Source organism: Microtus pennsylvanicus, chromosome 2, assembly GCF_037038515.1.
Source record: "Microtus pennsylvanicus isolate mMicPen1 chromosome 2, mMicPen1.hap1, whole genome shotgun sequence".
Lineage (NCBI taxonomy): Eukaryota > Metazoa > Chordata > Mammalia > Rodentia > Cricetidae > Microtus > Microtus pennsylvanicus.
In genome coordinates, this window is record NC_134580.1 from 14,069,420 (window position 1) to 14,091,652 (window position 22,233).

At 41.9% G+C, this 22,233-nt stretch overlaps 1 protein-coding gene across 2 annotated transcripts in view; it reads left to right on the plus strand.

Annotated features, from left to right (window-relative positions):
- Positions 1 to 22,233, plus strand: part of Atxn10 (ataxin 10) — a 149,923-nt gene that overhangs the window by 121,336 nt on the left and 6,354 nt on the right. Inside the window, exon 11 of one of the 2 annotated variants that reach the window (XR_012909597.1) lies at positions 1,188 to 1,246. The exons of the other annotated variant lie outside the window; for it this stretch is intronic. The gene's annotated coding sequence lies outside the window, so the exon portion shown is untranslated. Of the gene's footprint in view, positions 1 to 1,187; positions 1,247 to 22,233 lie in introns of those variants that run through there. 2 annotated transcript variants of the gene reach the window in all.

The following is a 22,233-nucleotide window of genomic DNA, read 5'->3' on the forward strand; positions in this document are numbered from 1 at the left end:
TTTTTTTGAGAAAGGGTTTGTCACTGAACCTGGAATGCCTAGATTTGGCTAGGCTTCCTGACCACTGAGCACTGCTGCCCCATTCCTCAGCACTGAGGTTACAGGTGAGTTTGTATTGAACTACACTTGTCACCATCATTGGACACATAGGGTATGAACAGCAGGTCGCAGATGTCTGTAGACACTTTCACTTCTACTATCACATGATATATACATGCATGATTTTGTATGTTTCTGTAAACTTCAGGATCCACAAATGAGAGAAAACATGTCATACTTGTCTTTCTGAAACTGATGTGATTTGCTTAATATGACCGTCTCCATTACACTCATCCTGTCTGCTGGTGGACATATAGGCCGGTCCCATAGTTTAGCTATGATGAGCAGTCCTGCAGTAAGCATTGATGTGCAAGTGTCTCTGACGTATTGACTTAGAGTCCTTTGGATAATCATCCAGGAATGTCATGGCTGGGTCGGCTCTTTCCTTTGCTTTTAGTTTTTTGAGAAACCTCCATTCTAATTTTCATAGTTGGGTGGACTGAGTAAATCCCCACCACATTTAAGAAGGGTTTTTTGCTCACATCGTTGCCAGTGACTCTAGTTCTCTGAGTGCTGTTCTCACTGGGATGAGGAAGAATCTCAGTATCGTTTGTTTGGTTGTTTTTTGCAGTTCTCTGATGGGTACAAGTGTTAAACATTTTTTTCATATATTTATTGGCCATTCATACTTACCTTTGAGGGTTGTCTGCTCACTTCATTAGTTCATGTAACTGGGTTGTTTGGTATTTAGTTTTCAGAGTTCTTTGTATATGCTAGATATTAATCCTCTGTCAGATATATACCCAGTAAAGACTCCTCTCAGATTTTGTAGGCCATTTCTGCACTTGATGAATTATTTGCTTAGCTAGTCATAAGCTTTTACTTTCGTGAACTATTGTTTGTTAACTGTTGGCATTATTTCCTGAGCAAATGGAGTATGCGATGGAATCTTCCGATCTTAGGCCCCTTACTTCTCTTCTTAGGTAGTCCAGCCAGGACTGCTAAAACCCCTCCCATGCTCTAACTATACTGTGTTTAGTTCTGTATTTGGAACCTCATAAAATAGGTTTCTTGGGTCGGGTGGTGGTGGCACACACCTTTAATCTCAGGAGGCAGAGACAGGTGGATCTCTGTGAGATTTAGGCCAGCCTGGTCTATAGAGCGAGTTCCAGGACAGGCTCCAAAGCTACAGAAAAACCCTGTATCCAAAAAAAAAAAAAAAACCAATAGATATAGGGATAGAAATACACACACACTTATATTCATGTATATGTTTCTTGGGCCAGCAAAATGAATCAGCAGGTAAGGGTGCTTGCCGCCAATCTTGACCACCTGATTTTGATTCCTGGAATTCACTTTGTGTGAGAGTACCAACACCCACAACTTGTCTGACCTCCACACATGCTATAGCACATATGTGAACACACACCATAATTAATGAAAAGAAGTATTATATGTGTTAATATTTGTTTAGCTCGGTGTATACATTTATCACCTTCCCTCTCCTTAGTTACTTCCTTCTCCACCATCTGCCTAGACTCATTCCTCTCCTTTTAATTCGGCTTCATTGTTGGAGGACAGTCTGAGTTTATTTGAAAATGTTTCTCTTGGGCTGGTGGTTCATGGGGTTAAGGCACTTGCCATGCAAGGCTAGCAACCTGGGTTTGATCCCAAAACCCATATCAAGTAGAAGGAGAGAACTGACCCTACAGAGTTGTCCTCTGACCTCCACATGTACATCCTCATACATATGCACGCACACATGATTTTTAAAGTGTATTTTTTTAACAGAAAATCTCTTTGGCCTCCAGTTTTTCATTGTTGTGCTAAAATGTGAAGTGATTGTCTGTATTTTGTCAGATTAGCTGCAGGGACTTGACTTCATCATATTTATGCTTATATTTATTCCCCTCCTTTCCCAGAATGTTATTTCCATTCTTAGTTGTTTCTGATGTGTGCTCCATGTTCTTTACCCTGCTACTTGACCTAATGTGTATTCTGGTCTTCTATTGAGATGAAGGAGGGTCACTGGGGTCCACCTATTCCCCTGGCGTGTGTGTGTGCGTGTGTAAGTCAACCTCAGGTGTCATTCCTTCTCTAGTGCTATCTGCTTTGTTTTTTGAGTCAGAGTCTCACTGGAACCTGGAACTTGACACAATGATCCTATCTCCAGCTCCCCTGTGCTAGGATTACAAGCGTGTGCTACTCACCTGGCATTTTGTGTGGATGTGAGGATCTAACCTGGGCTCTCATGCTTGAATGCCAAGCACTTCATAGACTGAACATCTTTCTAGACCTCAGGCCCACCTACTTCTTAAATTTGCAAGCAATTCTTTTTTTTTTTTTAGGGATCTGTGTGTGTGTGTGTGTGTGTGTGTGTGTGTGTGTGTGTGTGTGTGTGTGTGTTTGAAAAATGGCTCCCATAAATCCATAGGGAGTGGCACTAATAGGAGGTGTGGCCTAGTTGGAGTAGGTGTTGCTTTGTTGGAGGAAGTGTATCACTGGGGGTGGGCTTTAAGTCTCAGATTCTCAAGCCAGGCCTAATGGCCTACTTTATTTCCTGCTGCCTACCAATCTAGATGTAGAACTCTCAGCTCCTTTTCTAGCACCATGTCTGTCTGTGTGCTGCCATGCTTCCCAACATGACAATAATGAACTAAACCTCTGAAACTGTAAGCCAGTCCCGATTGAATGTTTTCCTTTATAAGATGTGCCATGGTCATGACTAGTGGGGTGGCTCGGAGGTTAAGAACACTGACTGTTCTTCCAGAGGTCTTGAGTTCAATTCTCGGCAACCACATGATTGCTCATACCCCCAGAACACTGTATGCATAATAAATAAATAAATCTTTAAAAAAAAAAGAATTGTTATGGTCATGGTGTCTCATCAGAGCAGTAGAAACCCTAAGACTATTTTTTTTAATTTCTAAGGGATGGAGCCCATTTTCACCTGTAATTGAATATGTACATATTATCATCCTTGCATTCAAATCACTTCTTTAGTCTTCTATACTGCCCTCCCTGGTTTTACTCAAGCAGTTGTCCCATCTGTTAACTTCTTGTCTTTTTCCTTTAAGCATTTAAAATATTTAAATATATATGTGTGTGTGTGTGTGTGTATGTGTATATATATATGTATGTATGTATGTATGTATTTAATTTTATCTGTATATGTATGGGATGGAGCATATGTACCGCATGTGTGCATATGCCCACGGAGAGCAAAAGAGGACGTTGGAACCCCTGGAAGTGGATATACAAGTGATTCTGAGCTGCCTATTGTGGATACTGGGAACCAAATTCAAGTCCTCTGCAAGAGCAGCAAATGCTCTTAGCCACTGATCCATCTCTCCACCCCTAGCTTCTAAAATCTTTACATATGTGGATTTGTGCCTTTAAATTTTTTTTCATGCCAGTACACTTCTTTAATCCCAGTGCTCAGGAGGTGCAGGCAAATGGATCTTTGTGAGTTTGAGGTCAGACTGGTCTACAGAGCTAATTCAAGGACAGCCAAAGTCTAGACAGAGAAACACTGTCTCAAAAAAACCCCACTCCTCAAAATTTTTTCTAGTGATACTTCAAAAGGGGTCAGAGACAGCACATGTTTATAAATTTCATGGTTTTTTAATGGCCACATTTCCAACATACTGCCAAAATGGGTAGATATTTTGCTTTATTTGTATGTGATTTAATAGTTTTAAGATGTATCTTGTTTTTATTTATGTGTATGAGGGTATGTATATACAGGTGTCCACAGAGACCAGAAGACAGCGTTAGAATGCCTCTAGAGCTGGATAGAGTTATGAGTGGTTATGAACTGCCCACCACTGGTTCTGGGAATCAAACTTCTGTCCTGTGGAAGAGTAACAAGGTTTCTTACCTACTGAGCCATCTTTCCAGCCCTATGACTTAATATTTTATCATAATTAATCATGTCCTTAACATACTGCCTTTCTTGGCTTCTATGTTTTTCTCCTCCCCTACTCCCTTGTCTCAGTGGCTCTTCCTTGTCTCCTTTGTTGCTGCCTTTTCTCTAGCTTAAATGTGACGGGTGCCTAGGCTTGCCTACAACTCCCTTCTGTTGTCTCTGGCAGTGTTTATTGAATGTCTTTTACATATCTGACACTGATTCAGGCCTTAGGAAAAACCTCCAGGAAGGTTGTTGATGCCATCCAGGCAAGAGGTAGTAAGTGGCATGGCTCAGCCTGATGTCAGTGCTGTCCTGTGTGTGATCACAGTTCCCAGTGCCTGTGCGCTCTCAGGGCAAACTTCATGTTGAGCATCAACTCCCCCTTTCACATTCCTAAATTAGCAGGTCTAAAATTAAATTTAAAACTGAGCCTCTCTGCTCCAATCAGTGAGAAGACATAGTCACTCGTGAGCTTCCTTTTTACTCCTTCTATGTAAAGTATTACCATGTCTTAATTCTTGAATTTATGTTTATTAATCAGGAAGCAGAGCAACTCTAAGCCCAAGAAAACTTTTCCCCAAGGGTTCTTCAATTGTCCAGTGAATTGTTATCTTAGGTTCTGGAGTATTTTGAATTTGGTTTAACCCATTCATCCACTCATTTAGCCTGATCAAGCTTTTAATCAAGATTTAGACACACCTTGTTCTCCCCCCTTCTCTGTTGCGTGTACATGAACACACACAGCAAACATATAATACATATTTGGATGTGCCTGGATAAACTATAAACTGACTGTGTAGTGTCCTTGAACATCCTCCAGGTATTGGGGTGGGGCCTGAGAGTCTTGTCAATGTCCATCTTTCCCATGAGAAATCTGTATATCTCACTGTGAAAGACCTCTGCTTCCTCCTCACATGTAGATGGGAAGATTAGACTGGTCTAACAGTGGGGTATTCTTTAGAAGCAGTTTATGCAACTAGCAGGGATTTCCATTGCCAGGGGAAAGCCATGGCTCAGAGGGGAGCCTAACCCTGCAGGCCTGCACTGGGGTACTCCTGGGTCAGGGATGTAAGCCCAGCCAGCTCCCAGCTGTTCATCGCCCCCACTCACTCTTGGGTCACCCACAGTAATGACAGAGTAGCTGGTGCCATCGGAAAATTCCAGTTTCACTACCGCAGAGTCAATTTCTTATTTGTCAGTTTATTGTGGCAAGTGGGATTTTTTTTGTTGTTGTTCCCAAATAGAAACAGCTGAACTTTATTTGCCATGTTTTTCTTTTCATTCTTTTTTGATCTATGTTTTGATCAGTAGTCCTTGATGTGGGTTTTTTTAATATATTGTTTTTATTGGGGGGATTGGGTGGGAACAGAAAGAGAGCCCAAGCTGAGTTGTTATGTATATTTTATGACCCCCCCCACTCTTAAATCTATCTCATATCTAAATCCCCCCCTTGTTGTTGAAAGACTACATTTGTTTAAAAAATAGAATTTACTTACATGAAGAAATGTAGTCCTTTACAGGAATAATAACATGTAATCTTGTGCTGAGGAAGCATGGCATAGTGGCAGGTGTATCTACTCGGGGCTAAACAGACCTGGACTTGCTTTCTATCACTTCTTCACTCCAGGTATCTCATTCTGAGTCTCTACCACCCCCTCCTGGGTTGTATCCATGTGTATAAAGCCACCTGCATAACCCTACATAGCTCCTTAGCAAGTACGTACTCTTGCACACATGTCTTATTCTGGCTCTTAGTCCTTCCAAGAAAGGTAAATTTTCATCTATTATTGCTGTGAGTCAGTGATACTCCAGTAATGACATCCAGAGCAAAATGGAAAGTGTGGAAATATTATCACAGGCCCCTCATTCAAAGAGAAGCAGGTCTCCTGCTAATGGGGCTGCAGCAGAGCTCTCTTGGGGATGAGGGCTGGGGGCTGCAGAATATCCCAGACTCCTCCGTTTTACCATCCAGCAATGTTAATAGCCTTCACTGTGAGCAATAAAACAATAGAGCTTCTAGAAGGAATCGTGGGGGAATATGATTTTAGACAGAGGTAGACAGAGTTCCTAAGCAAGATACCAAACCCCCAATTGGGAACACTAGCTCTAAAAGAAAAAATGAAATGTTATTTGCTTTCAGTATATTTGACTTTGAACTTGTGTAATATGGCAAGTATTCTAAAAAAAAATCTAAGAAAAGATAATTCTGTTTTTAAAAAAACAGAAAAAGATTTGGTATACAACTTCACTAAAAAAAGAAATCCAGTGGCCATTAAAAAGAACTCTACAGGGGCTGGAGAGATGGCTCAGTGGTTAAGAGCATTGCCTGCTCTTCCAAAGGTCCTGAGTTCAATTCCCAGCAACCACATGGTGGCTCACAATCATCTGTAATGGGGTCTGGTGCCTTCTTCTGGCCTACAGGCATACACACAGACAGAATATTGTATACATAATAAATAAATATTTTTAAAAAACTCTACGTACAATAAGAAGCCTCTATCTACTACCCCATCCCAGTGGCTGGGGAAGCAAGTGGTTGGTGGCAGGGGTGTGCAACAGCCTGAGCTTTACGACTTCCTATGGGGTGTGGATTGTCAGTTCTGGTCAACACTGAGGAACATGTACCTGCTCTGTGAGCCAGCAGTGTACATCTCGGTGATCTCCGGTGTGTGCATGTGTCTGGCAGCAGATATGGGCCGGAAGTGTCACAGCAGTAGCATTCTTAAAGCACTCTCAGGCTGAAATAAACTGGGTGTTCATCAATAGTTAAGTAGGGAAATAAATTGTGCTTGTGTCTGTCATGACACACAGTAAAGGAACATAAACTCCTGTATGCAAGTATTGATGGTTTGGTTAACATACTCAGTGATAGAAACTGGATATAAAATGCATCTGTGCTTTGATTCTTCTGTGGTAGTAGACAGAAGAGTGGTTATGGGAGCTGGGGACATGAATATTGTTAGAAAAGCACTGGGGACTCCTGAGGTACTTATTAGCCATGCTCTAAATTTTAATGAGGAATGAATAAATACATACATATGAAAACAGTGATCAGTATGCATATTTAGGTGTATGCATTCTCTTGAACCTCATGCTTAAATATTTTAATCATTCACTGGGTGCTTTCCGCGTTCCACATCCTGCTTATCTGTTGTCTTAAGAGTTGGTAATAATTGCTTCAGTTTTACAGATTAAGAAACTGAAGCTCAGGAGTTGAAGTTTCAATCAGAACTCTTCCAGCTCATGTGTATTGGCCAGGGCAGCCCTAGGTTTGTCTGACGCCATGGCTAAGTCCTTTGTCCTAATTAAAAAGTCTAGATTCCCACCCGAGCCCCCTCTCTGCTTGAACACCATGCTTCTTTCAATGGTATTTTCTTGAGGAAGAGATGGGCACAGCTGTGTTGCACTGATCCTGGTGACAAGTACATAGTAATTACTTGATAAAACTTGCTGTCCTGCCTGATCATAAGTAATGAGTTAGGCCAACAGTGGAGTGCTGAGTTGGTAGCCATCTTAGGATGTATTTCCAGCTCCTTCATCCTTTAGTACTTGAGTTGTATATGTCTTCTCCAGGAATTGCTTCATGATCCTCAAGTCATGTGCCTTGGTTTTGTCTGCCATGGTCCCTCAACAGGTCACATAAATCACTTTTTTCAGTTGACCTTTTCTGCTAGAAAACCCATCCCATGTGTTTTTGTAGTCCTGTACCCTGAAGTATATCCCTTATCCTGAGGATTATGACCAAAATGTGTTTCTAAGCACCTTTCAGTCCGGAATATCTTAAGTAATAGGTAGGAGAAGCCTGTTTTAAGAAGTGAGAAGCCCTCACTAAGCAGGATGGTTTCTGCAGAACTTGACAGCTAGTCTTGTGTACATTTGGAACCTTGCTTGGGGAAACCAGAACTATAGTTCCATTTATTTGGTTTCTTTCCTGGGCCATGATAAAATGCCCTGGCAAAAGCAACTGATGAGAGAAGATCTTTGTCTAGCTCACAGTTCTAGGAAGTCTGTCATGGGGAGCAAGGCAAGGCAGTGGGAGCTCGAGAGCTCACACTGTCACAGTCAGAACAGAGAGCCATGTGTGCTCCCCTCAGCTTTCTGCTACCTACCCCAGTTAACCCAGTCAAGGTAGTTCTTCCTGGCATGCCCCAGAGCCCATCTTCTGGCTGAGTCTAGATTTTGTCAAGGTGATCGTTAACACTAAGCACTGCAGCCTTATCTTGGTGAATCTGAGAATTCAAATAAACATTGGAGTGCTTTTTTCTGTTATGTTTCTTTATGAGGAACCCAACTTGTGACAGCGACCAAAGGACATCAGTGAGAAGCCACAGACCCTACAGCAGGGAGCTGTGGACTTGATGTTCACCAGTGAGTGGAGAATCTCACATGCCTTCCTGCTTCCACTTTACTGTACCCAGCCTCAGGGACATCTCGAGGGAGACAGTTAATAAACTGGGAAATAGCTCTGGAGAGGGTGCTCTTACAGTTGTTTGTGCTTAGTACTGAGCAGCACTCACACCTTGTTCCACTGTTGAACTGACATCATAAACCAGAATTTAATAGTACTGCTTTCCTTTAAACTTCTAAATGTTTTGTCCCATAAATCAGTTTTTATTAAAGGTGTAAAGTCTCACGGGGCACAGGGGCACCCACCTTTATTCTCAACTCGTGGGAGGCAAAGGCAGGTGGATCTCTGAGTTTGAGGCTGGCCTGATCTGCATTGTGAGTTCCAGACCAGCCAGTGCCACAGAATGAGACCCTGTCTCAAAAATAATTAAAAAAAAAAAAATGTGTAAGTTTTCTTTCTCTTGCCAAGATAATATGTAAATCAACTTTTCTGTCTACCGAAAGCTAGCGAGTGCCCGCACAGAAGGTGAGTGCACAGGAAAGTGGAGGCTCATTATGGGAAGACAGTGGGCAAGAACTGGGCCTCTGGCTGGGAGTGCATTAGTGACTCTCGGCGTGTATCCCTTGACAAGGTTGCTGCCATGTAGATGGGAAGTGAAGACCTGTTTGGGTAGCATTGCTGTTGGTCTGCCAGTGGCACCCAGAACAGAAACTTAGAATCCAGAGGACATGGACATGCTGATGTGTTCATAAAACGTGGGCCACTTTTCCTTAGGCTGTTTCGATCAAACCCATTTAAAATGAGTCTATAAATCAGTGTTCCAAAGCTGTGTTCCATCTGATATCTGTCTCTGTGGAGTCCTTATTTTCTTGCATTGCCAAAGTCACTCAGGTTTTAGTAGTGTACAGACTGCTGTGCACTCTGGCCTGTCTTTGAAGTGGTGGTAAGCGTTATATATAAAGGCACGATGGATGCTTTCTTGTTTTGCCTAATAACCCTTACTCCAGGGAGCAGAAGTGAACCAAGCTTTGCTATATCTGGTTTTTCCGTACTGGAACAGTTCCCCAGACTGATTCTCACTTCTGTCAAATGCCAGGCTGTCGGTTGTGAGGGAACATGCTCTGTCATAGATGACTGCTTCTCACGTTCCTTTCACCGGCCCAAGAGTGGTGATGGTCTGAGGACATAGTTCTGTCTGTTAAGGAAATGTTGGGAGAGTGGTGTAGGAGCTGCGTACTTGGGTGACCAAGTATCAATGACCAAACGCAAAGCTGCCAGTCATTGATGCTATGCAACACTCACTCTTAGTCCTAAAAATTGTATAAGTCTCAGTTTTAAAGAACAAAATTGAAATCTCATGCCTAAGTAATTGCACCTTAGTTACCTTCTTGGGACATTTTTAATTTAGAACCAACAAGGAACTTTTTCCAGTCCTGCAAGATGGCTCATTATAAAGATGCTTGTCACCACCTGGCGGTGGTGGCACACGCCTTTAATCCCAGCACTCAGGAGACAGGCAAGCCTGGTCTATGAGAGCTAGTTCTAAGACAGACTCCAAAACTACAGAGAAACCCTGTCTCAAAGAAACAAAAACAAAAAAAGATTCTTGTCACCAAGTTCAATGATGGGAGTTTCATCTCCTGAACCAAACATGGTATAAGAAAACCAACTGCTACATAGGTTTCCCCCTGACCCCTATGGCACACACACACGTACATGAACACATAAAATAAACATATTTTGTTTTTTGAGATAGGTCATTATATCATCCTATGGATCAGGAACTTTTGTATAGGGCAGGCTGTCCTCAGACTTACAGAGGGATCTATTTATCTTTGCCCCTCATGTTCTGGGACTAAAGGCTCCTTTCACCATACCTGGCTAACAAGTGTTTTTGTTTTGTTTTATTTTTTTTAGAAACTTTTTCTAAATTATATATTCAGTATGTTGACACAAATATTTTGCACATCTCCCAGTTTCTCTGCACTGCAAATTGCATAGTGTAGTACAGTGGGTTTTTAAGTCTTAACTTTATATTTTAGGACTTTTATATCCAACTGAACAAAAGTAGCAAGACTAAAATGCGCCATGCAATGGCTGCCTGCCATCACTGCCTCTGAAGAGCTGCTCTCTGGTTCCAAGAAGCCTGTCTATCAAAATCACAACCCCAGTCACAAGGAAGCCCAGTGTGATATGTATGTTACACCTCTCTCCAAGTTGCTTCACAGACTTAGTGTCGCAGGTGCTGTCATCCCACTTAAGCAGCCTAGCGGTTCTCTGGCCATAGCCATCCAGCCATCTCAGAGGTGAAGATTTGCCTTCAGACAAGCTGCAGAATTTAGAGTAAGCGTAGTATGGCTGCTGATGGGCATAGCGCAGAGACGCTCCTGGCACAGAGCCTGTCGCATAAACAGTATTAATACTTAGTACCAGTTTTTCTACAAAGCTACTGTTTGTGTTTTCTTTTTGTGTTAGCTTCCTGTATTTCAAACAAAGGTGACTGGATATGTTTAGGAAATTAGTAACATTAAAACTGCTATTCTCAAATACCATTGCCATGAGTAATACATATTTAGTAAGACACTTCAGAGATTGGGTAGCTGATTGCCATAGAGAAACATGTTCTAGGTAACCCTGAATAATCGCCAGCGTTTTTGTCTAAAATGACTTAGCAGAAACAGTCATTTTCTCTGGACAAAACATTGACAAACCACAGCCATTCAAAACTGTTAAACAGTAACTCACTGCTTTTTTATTTTTAAAGCCATCATTCCTAGCAGGAAGTGTTGTATTCTCTTGTTTTTCTAGGACCAATACATTGAAAGAGAAAAATATATTTTTGTTTTATCCTGTAAAGGGTATTACATTCTCTTTGAGTTAATGAGCAGGCAGTCATTATTTCCTTGTGACCAAATTATAGAAGCCAAGCCCTTAGACTACTGAGTTGAGGAAGAAAGGTAGACAGAAAACAAAAGGTGGGGAAGAGAGAATAAGCTGACCAGTGGATGTTGGGATGTGGTAGGGAGTGGAAAGGGGCTGAAAGAATAAAGGTAATGACTGAAACTTCCCATGTTTGATGTGAAAGACATGAACATATAAGAAGCCCAGTGACCTCAATGTAAAGTGCTTGTCGTTCAAGCATGAGTGCCTGAGCTTGGGTCCCCAGGACCCACGTAAAAAGCCGGTTGCCTATTTCTTCTTTACTGGAAGACAGAGACCAGAGGATTCCTGGGCTTACTAGCCAGCCATTTTAGCTAAATCTGCAACCTCCAGTTTCATTAAGAGACCCTGTTTCACAGAATAATAATGATAAATAAGGTGGAGTACAGTAAAGTACCTCATGTTGATTCTGTCTCCCATGCATGCATAAGTGTGTACAAACATAAACCACACCCAACACACAAAATAATTTTTAGAGATTCATGTATTATAATCACTTTTGAAAGATAATTTTAGAATTAGCAGGAGAATGAGTTGTAACATATAAGATCAATCAACAAAGACTATTTGAAATTTGTTATCAGAAACCTTCCAAGTAGGTCTTGAGGTGATGTGTTCATTGTGTGTGTGTCGAGGGGATCAAAGCCCTACCGTCTAAAAGTACCACCATGTTTGTCCTCAAGCCTAAGAAATTAAAAGATTCCCAGAGAAATGGGCTAATGACCTTGTAGAAAATGTTCAAGGGAAACCGATAGTATGAAATTAGAGCCTGCCAAATGGAACTGGAAATCTAATGGCCTAATTTGCTTTCTATTACTTGATAAAACTTGTGAGGAAAAGTAGCACTGGCAGGAAAGAGTTTATTTGGCTTATGCTTCCAGGCAGGAACTGAAGCAGAAGCTATGAATGAAAGCTTGCTTTTGATCACTTGCCCAGCTTGGACTACCTGCCCAGTAATGGCACTGCCCACAGTGGCCTGGACCATCCCACATCAATCAAGAAAATGCCACATAGATTTGCCTATAGGCCAGTATTATGGAAGCATTTTCTCAATTGAAATTTCCTCTTCCCACATGAGCCTGGTTTGTGTTAAGTTGACAGCAGTAAGTAAATGAATTGAATGAATGGTCTACATACCTGTGAAGAAATTAATTGATAAAGTAAACCCTTGAAATTAAAACAAGTTCAAATTTTTATCATAAAAAGCAAACTACGCACTAAAGAAGAAATTATGCCAAGAGAGTCATAAACCTGACAGAAACAGTAAAATGACATAAAACTGAATCCTTCCTTGTCAATAATTACTTAAATATGAATAGATTCTCTTGTCAACAGAGTATTTAACAGTAGATGAAATGTGATCCAGTTATGCTGTCTATAGAAACTGCTTGGATTCAAAGACAGAAAAGGTTAAAAGCATGAAAAACTTGAGTGAGAAATAATTGATGAGAACTGTGATGGTTTATAGCAGACAAAATTACTCTAAAGCTAAAGGTGTTACAGAGGACAGTGAAGGGCATAATACATAGTAATAAAAAGTTCAACATAGCAAGAAAAGACAAGAAATATAAATGTTCCTTGGTGGAGAGATGGTAACTGCACAGGTTAAGCCATTTGCCACCAACCCCAAAGTCCAGAGTTCATTCCCTGAAACTCATTTGTTATATGGAGAGACCCAACTCTAGAAAATTGTCCTCTGACCTCCAAATACTCATACTATGGCGTGCATGCACCCACATGCACACCAAAATAATTATTAAAAGTTTTTAATTGAAAATACTACAAAGAGGGCCAGGCAGTGATGGCACATACCTTTAATCCAAGCACTCTGAAGGCAGAGACAGGTGGATTTCTGTGAGTTCAAGGCCATCCTGGTCTACAGAGCAAGTTGCAGGACAGGCTCCAAAGCTACAGAGAAACGCTATCTCAAAAAGAAAAAAATTTACAAAGAAATATAAAATTAGAGCAAAAGTACATCAAAGTATATGAATAAAATCCTGACAAGTCTAAAGAAAAGGGGTTTGGTTTTTTGTTGTTGTTTTGTTTGCAGTTTTTTGAGACAGTGTTTCTCTGTATAACAGTTCTGGCTGTCCTGGAATTGCTCTATGAACCAGGCTGGCCTCGAACTCAAAGAGGCCCGCCTGCCTCTGCCTCCCGAGTGCTGAGATTAAAGGTGTGTACCACCTCTTCTTGGCTCAAAGTTTTCTTAATAGTTGTCTATTTCAGTCTCCAACTTTGAATAACAGGTAGAAGTCTGTCAGAAGATGAGGGCGCGCAGAGACTTTAAACAGCATGCTGCACCAGCTGTACGTACATAATGCACAGAATGCAATGGCATGCCTGTCTCCCACAAGTGCTTCTTGGAGCGTTCTCCAGGATAGACCCTGTATCACAACACAGATCAACTCTCAGTGGGTTTTCAAAGAGAGTTAGTACACACAGCTTTCATAATAAAATGAAATTAGGTGCCAAAAGCGAAAGTTGTTCTTTTAGATGGGTAACCTGCATCTACATGGTTATGAGAAAGGAGAGGAGACTCAAATCACTAAAATCAGAAATGAAACAATACAATACTCTACTGACTATAGAAATAAGAATGATAAACGTGCTGTGATAATTGTATGCCTATGATTTGGTTAACCTGGGTGAATAAATTCTAGATATTGGGCAAAATTGTATCTAAGTTGCTAAGGAATGGAGACTGAGTATACCTGTCCTGGTGAGGAGGTCAGCACCCCTGCACTTGTAGCCTTCCCTGGTGGAGTCTTCATTCACAGAATTAACACTGGTCATTCTCAAACTTTTCCAAAACATTGAAGACAGAGTAGCACTTCTTACTTCATTTCATGAGAGGAACATTACCTTATAATAGTTAAAGGAGACACTATAAGGAAACCACAAACCAATATTCCCTAGGAATACTGACATTGAAATAATCAAGAAAATACTAGCAAACTAAATTCAGCTGCATGTTAAAAGGATTATACACAACAATCCAGCAAGATTTCTTCCTGGAATGCAGGGATGGCTGCACTAAATTGGTTGTCTTGGTAAACCACGTTAACAGAACAAGTGAAAAGATTGCATGGTCAATTCTATTGGTGCAGAAAAGGCATTTGGCAAAATTTAAAAAAAAATAGCTTTCATGTTAAAAACAAACTAGAAATGCACTGTAGCTATCCCAACGTAATAGAAACTTTGTGAGAAGTCCACGGCATGCACTGTAGCTATCCCAACGTAATAGAAACTTTGTGAGAAGTCCACGGCATGCACTGTAGCTATCCCAACAGAATAGAAACTTTGTGAGAAGTCCACAGCGTGCACTGTAGCTATCCCAACGTAATAGAAACTTTGTGAGAAGTCCACGGCATGCACTGTAGCTATCCCAACAGAATAGAAACTTTGTGAGAAGTCCACGGCATGGCAGAAGATTGACCACCTTTCCTCCAAGGTGAAGGGCAAAGCAAGAGTGTTCCGCTCCTTTTTGGGTTTTCAAGACAAGGTTTCTCTGCGTAGCCCTGGCTGTCCTAGAACTTTCTATTTAGACCAGGCTGGCCTCAAACTCAGAGATCTGCCTGCCTTTGCCACCTGGCTTGTTTTTCTACCTCTTATTTGACATAGTTGTGAAGGTTCTAGCCAAAGCTACTAGGCAGGAAAAAATGAAGGGCATTTAAGTTGGAAAGGAAGGAATGAAACTGTTTAGGTGATTGACTATACATACAGAAAACTTATGTATTCTAGACAATACTAATATAACTAATAAATGAATTCTACAAAATAGTAAAATACAGAATCAATGAATTAGAAACAATTGTATTTCTGTGTACTAATGAACCATGTGAAAAAGAAAGTGTTCAATTTATAGTAGCATCATAAAATACTGAGAAATTAATTTAACCAAGCAGGTGGAAGGCTTATACAATGAAAATGTTGTTGAAAGAAAAGTGCTCTCTAAGGGAATAGAAATACACTCATGTTCATGAGTTGAAGGTTTTGATAATCTGTCAGTAATTTTCTACTATGTCTTTAGATTTAGTGCAGCTCAGTAGGAAAACTTGTTCTGAAATTTATAGGATCTCAGGAAACATCAGAAACACTTCTCCAGAGTCCTTATGCTTCCTAATTCTACAACTTGATCTCAGCTTTAAAATTGTCCTAAAGAAAGCTATGTGAACTAGTACAGTAGAATTCAGACCCAGAGATAAACCCTGGCATACGTAGTCCCATAATTTTTTGACAAGGATGGGAATTTTTACTCTATCCACAAATAGTACAGGTAAAACTGGACACTCACAGATGACAGAAATTGGAAAGCTGAGCAGCTGTTGCAGGAGGACCACTTGAACCCAAGAGTTGGAGTCCATCCTGGACAGCATCATGAGACCCATTGCCAAAAAAAGGACATTAGGAGGGACCCTTTCCAACACCATACACAACACTTTATCAAAGGCCTAAAGATCTTATTAAAACTGTAAAACACAAGGAAGAAAGTGCCATCTTTAGATTTGGGAGTGGCTTCTTAATTTTGATACAAATGGCAAAGTCAGCATACAAATTAGGCTGCATCAAATTTTTAAAAATTGTGCATTAGAAGACACCATCAACCATAAAAGGGTAACTTTTTTGGAATGGGAGAAAATACCACATAAGTCAATTCCAAGATGGACAAATGAATTGAAAAGATCTTCCTTGGGCTTTGTAATCACCAGGAAAAGATACTCCATATCACGTGTCATTAAGCACACACAGCAAGCCATGAGATACTTCTTCATGCCCCCTACATGGCTAACTGTCAAAAATACAGAAAGTTAAACAATTTGGCAAGAATTAGGACCTTGTGCACACTGTTAGTGGGAATCAGTATACAGCTACTATCAAAACATTTGTTGGCAGTAGTGCTGTCCCAGAAAGTTAAGAACAAGATCATTATACAATGTAGCAATTCCACTTCTGAGTGTACTTCCTTCAGAACTGAAAGCAGGACCTTGGAGATATTTTCACACCCCTATTCATAGCAGCATCATTTACAGAAGCTATGGGCTGGATGCAGCCTAGGTGTCCATCCAGAGAATGAATAGGAAAGCAAAATATGCTCTTTGTGTCACAGAACAACTGCTGTCATATGCTGTGGCATAAGTAAACCCAAGGCCACAAAGTAAGCCAGTCATAAAAAGACGTGTCATCTCCACCACCTTGTACATAGAATAGTTGGAACCATGGAGACAGGAAGTGGAAAGGTGTCTGCTGGCAGCTGGGGGAAAGGGAACATCGCTGCTTAATGGGTTTAGAGTTTCAGTCGTACAGCCCCAAAGGTTATGGAGAGGGTGGGCGAAGTGACTGCTGCACAAGCCTGAAGACTTGACCAGCCAACAGCCAAAATGACATTCTTCAGATGTCATCAAGAGAGCCTGTCTCAGAAAAATAAGATGGAGCCAGGCAGTGGAATCACACACCTTTAATCCCAGCACTCGGGAGGCAGAGGTAGACGGTTCTAACCTGGTCTACAGAGCGAGTTCCAGGACAGCCAATGTTACACAGAAAAACCCTGTCTTGAAGAACGGAAAGACAGAAACCATTATACATCAGCATCATGCCCTGACCTCCACTTGTGCACACACATACACCACACAGAGAGTTGTAGGGATGGGTATAGCATAGTCATATTTAAGCTGTGCACTGAGAAATGGTAAAGATGGTGAGCCCTATTTCACTACAGTGAGAAATTGAAGAACAGAATGCAGCAGTTGCACCTTGTACTGAGTTCCTTCTCAGGGCCCATACAGAGTTAGTTCCTGATCTTTTGGATCCAAGAACCAAAGCAGCCATTTAACAATTCTTATCCATGACATTGTGATTTTATTTAATCTTCATGACTATCCATAAAATATTATCCTTATTTTATAAAAGTGAAAGTTGTGGCAGTTGCTTTTGTGCATGGCCAAGTCTGTTAGGCAGTTAACAGCATAAATGGCAGTCCTCTTTAAACCTTATGTCCATGAGTCCCACACCATCATCACCTCATATAAGAAAATCTGTGATCCTCATTGTATGAATGAGGGAGCTTACAGCCAAGAGGCATGAAAACGTGCCCATTTGAAATGACTCTTATTACAAAGCTCTGCACTGGAGCTAGACCTGGGCCTCATCACCTAGGCAAGGCATATGATGTCTTCATACCTCCTATATGAATGCTTCAGTCATGGTTAAGGTTCAGAGAAATCCTCCAATGTGTGATTAACAGTTTGCACTTTTGTAGTAATAAGGGCGGCGGGGCTGTGTCCCCAACACCCCAGCCGCCTGCTCGGCTAGCTTATGCCCGAAATAACAACACACAAACTGTATTCATTTAAACACTGCTTGGTCCTTTAGCTCTAACCCTTACATGCTAATTCTGATATCCCGATCAACCCATCTCTAATAATCTGTGAGCACCAGTCTTACCGGGAAGATTCTAGCCTAAGTCCATCCTGGGTCGGAGCTTCATTGCGTGTGTCTGCCCGGGAGCGGGGCATGGCATCTCTCTGAGGTGTCTGCTCCCGAGAGGAGAGCTGTTGAGTCTGACTCACTTCCTCTTCCTCCCAGCGTTCTGTTCTGTTTACTCCACCTACCTATCTTCTAACCAATGAGGACCAAGCAGTTTCTTTTTATTTAACCAATGACCTTCCTCCATCACACTTTTGTTGAGATCTTTATCCATTGCTCTAATCTTGGTATAAATAACAAGCCATATTGTCTATATTAGAGGGAAAGCACATTCAAGTGTTAGCATTTCTAGAAGGGAATCCAGCAAGTAGTAAAGTGCTTGCTTAGCGTGCACCAAGACCCTAGTACCACAAACAAGCAAGCATGATGATAACAACAGAAATATTACAGTTTTGTAATAATCTCCTCCACAAAAGCAAAGTATCTAGTACTAAAAGATAGATATATCAAAAAACTATAGAAATTTAATGTCACCACAACACCTTACCTAACTGAAATAGTCTAAAATATTTATTGACTCTTGTTTTCAGATTATAAGTTTCTGTTGTAGGCCGACTGTAGGAGGCTAAAGGGATGCACTAGTGGTCTTCCCCGATAGGAAGTCGGGCTTAGGGGTTCCTATGCAGAGAAAGAATCAGGGCAGCTCTCTGCCACCTCCTTCTAATTATGTATCCAGACACCTCTTTCTTGTCCTACGTCTTAGGGCCACACTCCACTTCTGACTGCTGACTTTCTGATGGTTTTTGTGAGGGGAAGGGCCAGGCACACGCAGCCTGTCAGCATGCCCATGTGACCCACGACCAACCTCCTCCGCCCCCCAGGGGACTGGTAAAACCTCACTAAGGACAGTAGGTCCAAATGCCCAGGCCCCAGCATTCACAGGATGGGACTTTCCTGGCTCTTGAATGCCTGCTGTGTCTTGTCTTCTCTCAAATCCACCAGAAGCTCTGTGCTATTTGTGTTCTTCATTTAATCCTTTCTAGCGCAGAACTGTTTCTGACCCTTGGCTACACTTTATTAGTTCTGAAATGTCGTTAGTGCTAGACCAACACTAATCTCCTGTAATTTAGATGGATTACTTTCTCGACTCCACATTTTCACTTCATTTTGAACATCAGTTTATTAGCTAGTTCTGAAAGTGTTTTACAGAGATTGTTGGTCTGAATGCTATCTGCAGGTTGGTGTTATCCTGTGGGCTTTTGGGAGTGAAGGAAACCTGTTTCAAGTCTCAAACTTGACTATTCTTCCCTTCTTTAATGTCTAGGCAGAGCATGAAACTCAGAGTGTCAGGAGGAAGGCCTGCCCTGCTTCTTCCCACGGCCAGAGATGTTTGGAAGCTTCATGGCCTTGAGATGGGAGGTGAATGCTGAAGCCACATTGCCTGTGGCTATGCCCTGGCTTCACCACCTTTTATTGCGGGGCATGGACAGGTTACTCAGCCTCTAGGTTTTCAGGATCTTGGTTTCCTCTTCAGAAGGTTGAAGATAATCATAGGGTTAGTAAGTGCTTAAAACGGCGACTGTCAACTAGGTTAGAAGTGAGTCTGCTATTGTTTTGATTACTACTTTTCCTTTTTATGCAGATACACTGACCATTCTCTTCTCAGCCTTGGCAAGTGGGGGAGACATTGAAGTAAATGTCCTTCAGAGCTTCACCTGCAGTGAGAGGTAGTGTGATCTGAATGGGTTCAGATGAAGCAACTTTCCTCATGGGTCTTCTATTCCAGAGCTCTAAGCATTTTATAAACATCTCTTGTCCCAGCAGGTGGGGCCTTGCTGTAAAGCTCAGCCGTAACACTGTTAGTGGGGACCTGGCTTCCTGGGCATTGTTTTCTTTAGAAGTCTAATAATCTCCCCAGCTGTCCCCATAAGAATGAAGGTGGATGTGCTTGTGTTGTGCATCTGTATGTATTCCTTAACATCTCACAGCCCAAATCTGACACAGGAACTGAGCAAGCTGTCTCTGGTTAAATAGTTAGATCACTTAAGCTCTACATACCAAAGGCCACAGCTCAGATAAGACAGTAATCTGGCAGGTGAGCAGGGAGCCTAGGAAGAAAGTACCCCAGAGTGCCATAGAATACTGCTCCTATGCCCTGGGTTCAGTGCACGTGCTGGATACTTCTTAGCATGCCGCATGCAATAGCCCATTTAGTCTCAGAAGTGACGTCAGAGTGCTGCCCCAAATACAAATGGAACCACTTGTGGCCCCAAAGCCCTTTGGTGTGGTCTGGGTTAGAAGTGGTATTGGTTGTTTCTGATCCTGAAACCTGTAGTGTGATAGGGGTGCCAGACTGTGCCTGCTTTGTACCACGCTCTGCTTTGAAGTGGGTAGTAAAAAGGATTCCAGAATATGTAATGTACAAAATTAGTTTCAGTGCTCTAAGATCCTTCACCACCAAAACCCCGTGAAGACAAGGTACCTGTGAGCACAGCCCTTCTCGCCACAGAAGCATTTGGAGTGGGCAGTGCGAGTGATGACTGCCTGGCAGGGAGAATGTCGTCTTCCCATGACTTCACTGCCAGCTGGATGGGCCCACAGTATGTTTTCTTTCTCATCTTGGATGCCGGGTGGTGTGCATCTGGGATTGAAGGAGTGAGCACGGAACCCGGCCAGGGTCCAGACAGAAGGCGGTATGTGGCATGGTTCCCCACCCTGCCCACAGATGCTGTCAGGAAATGGGAGCTTTCAGAAGGTGGAGCGATGTGTGGGCTTCGAGGAGGAGGCCCTTGAACAGTGTCTCACTCCTCTTTAAAGGTCACTCTAGGAAAAGTAAGTTGGATGTTGTAAAGAGTGGATGTGGCCTTTGCACAGAGGAGCAGGTCTTTAGCAACAGAGCTGTTTTGCACCATCTCTGCAATTTCTGTGAGGACAGGAAAGCATCTGGTCTTTAAAGTGGTGATAATTCTGAGGTGACTTTCCCTCTGTGTAGGCAGAAACTACTTGCTATTTGTAGCTTGTATTAAGAACATATATTCCATATTCTTCATATTATGGCCTGTAACTCACGAATGTGGTGGGTTTTTTCTTTCCTACCCTTTTCTGTTTGTTTTTCTCTTTTCCCGCTTTCAGTGTTGGCAGCTAGCCATTAGTAAGTTGGCAGGTATGCACACATGACGTGAGCTGTGATCTGCTAGACACTGTTAGACAACAGGCCGCAAACCATGGAATGGCACATGCAGCACTCAATGAAACCCTCGAGTACAGATGTTCCCTTGCATTAAAACACACAACTCAGAAGACAATTAGATACGAGATAATCCAACAATTTGGGGCAGTAGGGGGAGCCAGTGTGGGTGGTTTGTGGTGGTTACTGCATACACTGGTTCCAGCACCCTCTCAGGAATTCAGGAGAATCTGTCCTCACTAAGCCTTCCTCTTTACTTTCTGAATGAGAATGGTGTATAGTGAATGAGTGTTGGTAACTAAAGATAATGATAAAAGTTAACAGTGATATAAAATGAACTTCATTCTGAAAGCAACAGAAATCTCTCTGGATGTCCAGAAATGATTGGCTTGTTCAGAGAATCTAAGTAGTTGTAAAGATAGTAGGCCAAAGAAGCATGGGGTTTAACATGCTGCCATTCAGATGTTGACTTGTGGCTTTGGATAGGCAAAAACTAGTAAGCAAGGGACTATTAAAAGTATGGAATTGGGATACTTATATTTCATTGATAATAGTTTAGATATCAAAGGCTTTTTACTTGAATTTTAGGATATATATGTACTTGACATAATATCTATATATGCATGCCATATAGTAGTTGATCTTTACCTACATAGTATGCTAAAAGGTTATTTTAGACAGCTAGCCAGGGAAGGAACAGGATCTACACGCATACAACTTTGGAGGAGCTACTGCTATAGGGCAAAAAGCAGGTATGGCAGTCCTCCAACAAAACTGAGAATAGTCGGTGACAGAGAAGTCTCCTTCAAGGGCCTTTACAAACCATGCCATGGAAGGATTATCTGAGGACCAGAGTGAATGATAAATGCCTGCATCACCACTAAGTAACACCCTTTTCAAACTATGCAAAACTGAAGTTTATGAGCATAGCAAGCAGTCCTATTATAAAACTTCTGGAAATGCTTTATGTTACTAAAACCGAAGTGTGCTTATTCCCCTCATACAAAGCAGGAAAACCTTGGCGGTAGGGACCAGGAAACAAGTGCTCAGCACCCCAGGCCTTCTTGGGAGCTGGGTAGCCTCCATCTACCTTCCCCTCAGAGGCAGGATTAACTCATGGAGAAGGGGAAGCAGTGCTGCTTGGGAAGCACCTGTAGCGTCACTGTCAGAACACGGGCTGGAAAGAGGCTCCTGGAGAGAGGAGCGGGCAGACAGGACGGAGGTGTGCAGTGCAGAAGTGTCTGTTCTCCCACAAAGCCCTGGGTCACTCACGTGTGACTGAACTGAATTTTTAGATACTAAAATTGATTCCCTAACATATATGAAAATTATATAAAATAGATAAAACTGTTTATTGTTTCTTGCCAGTTACTTGCCAACCCCCAT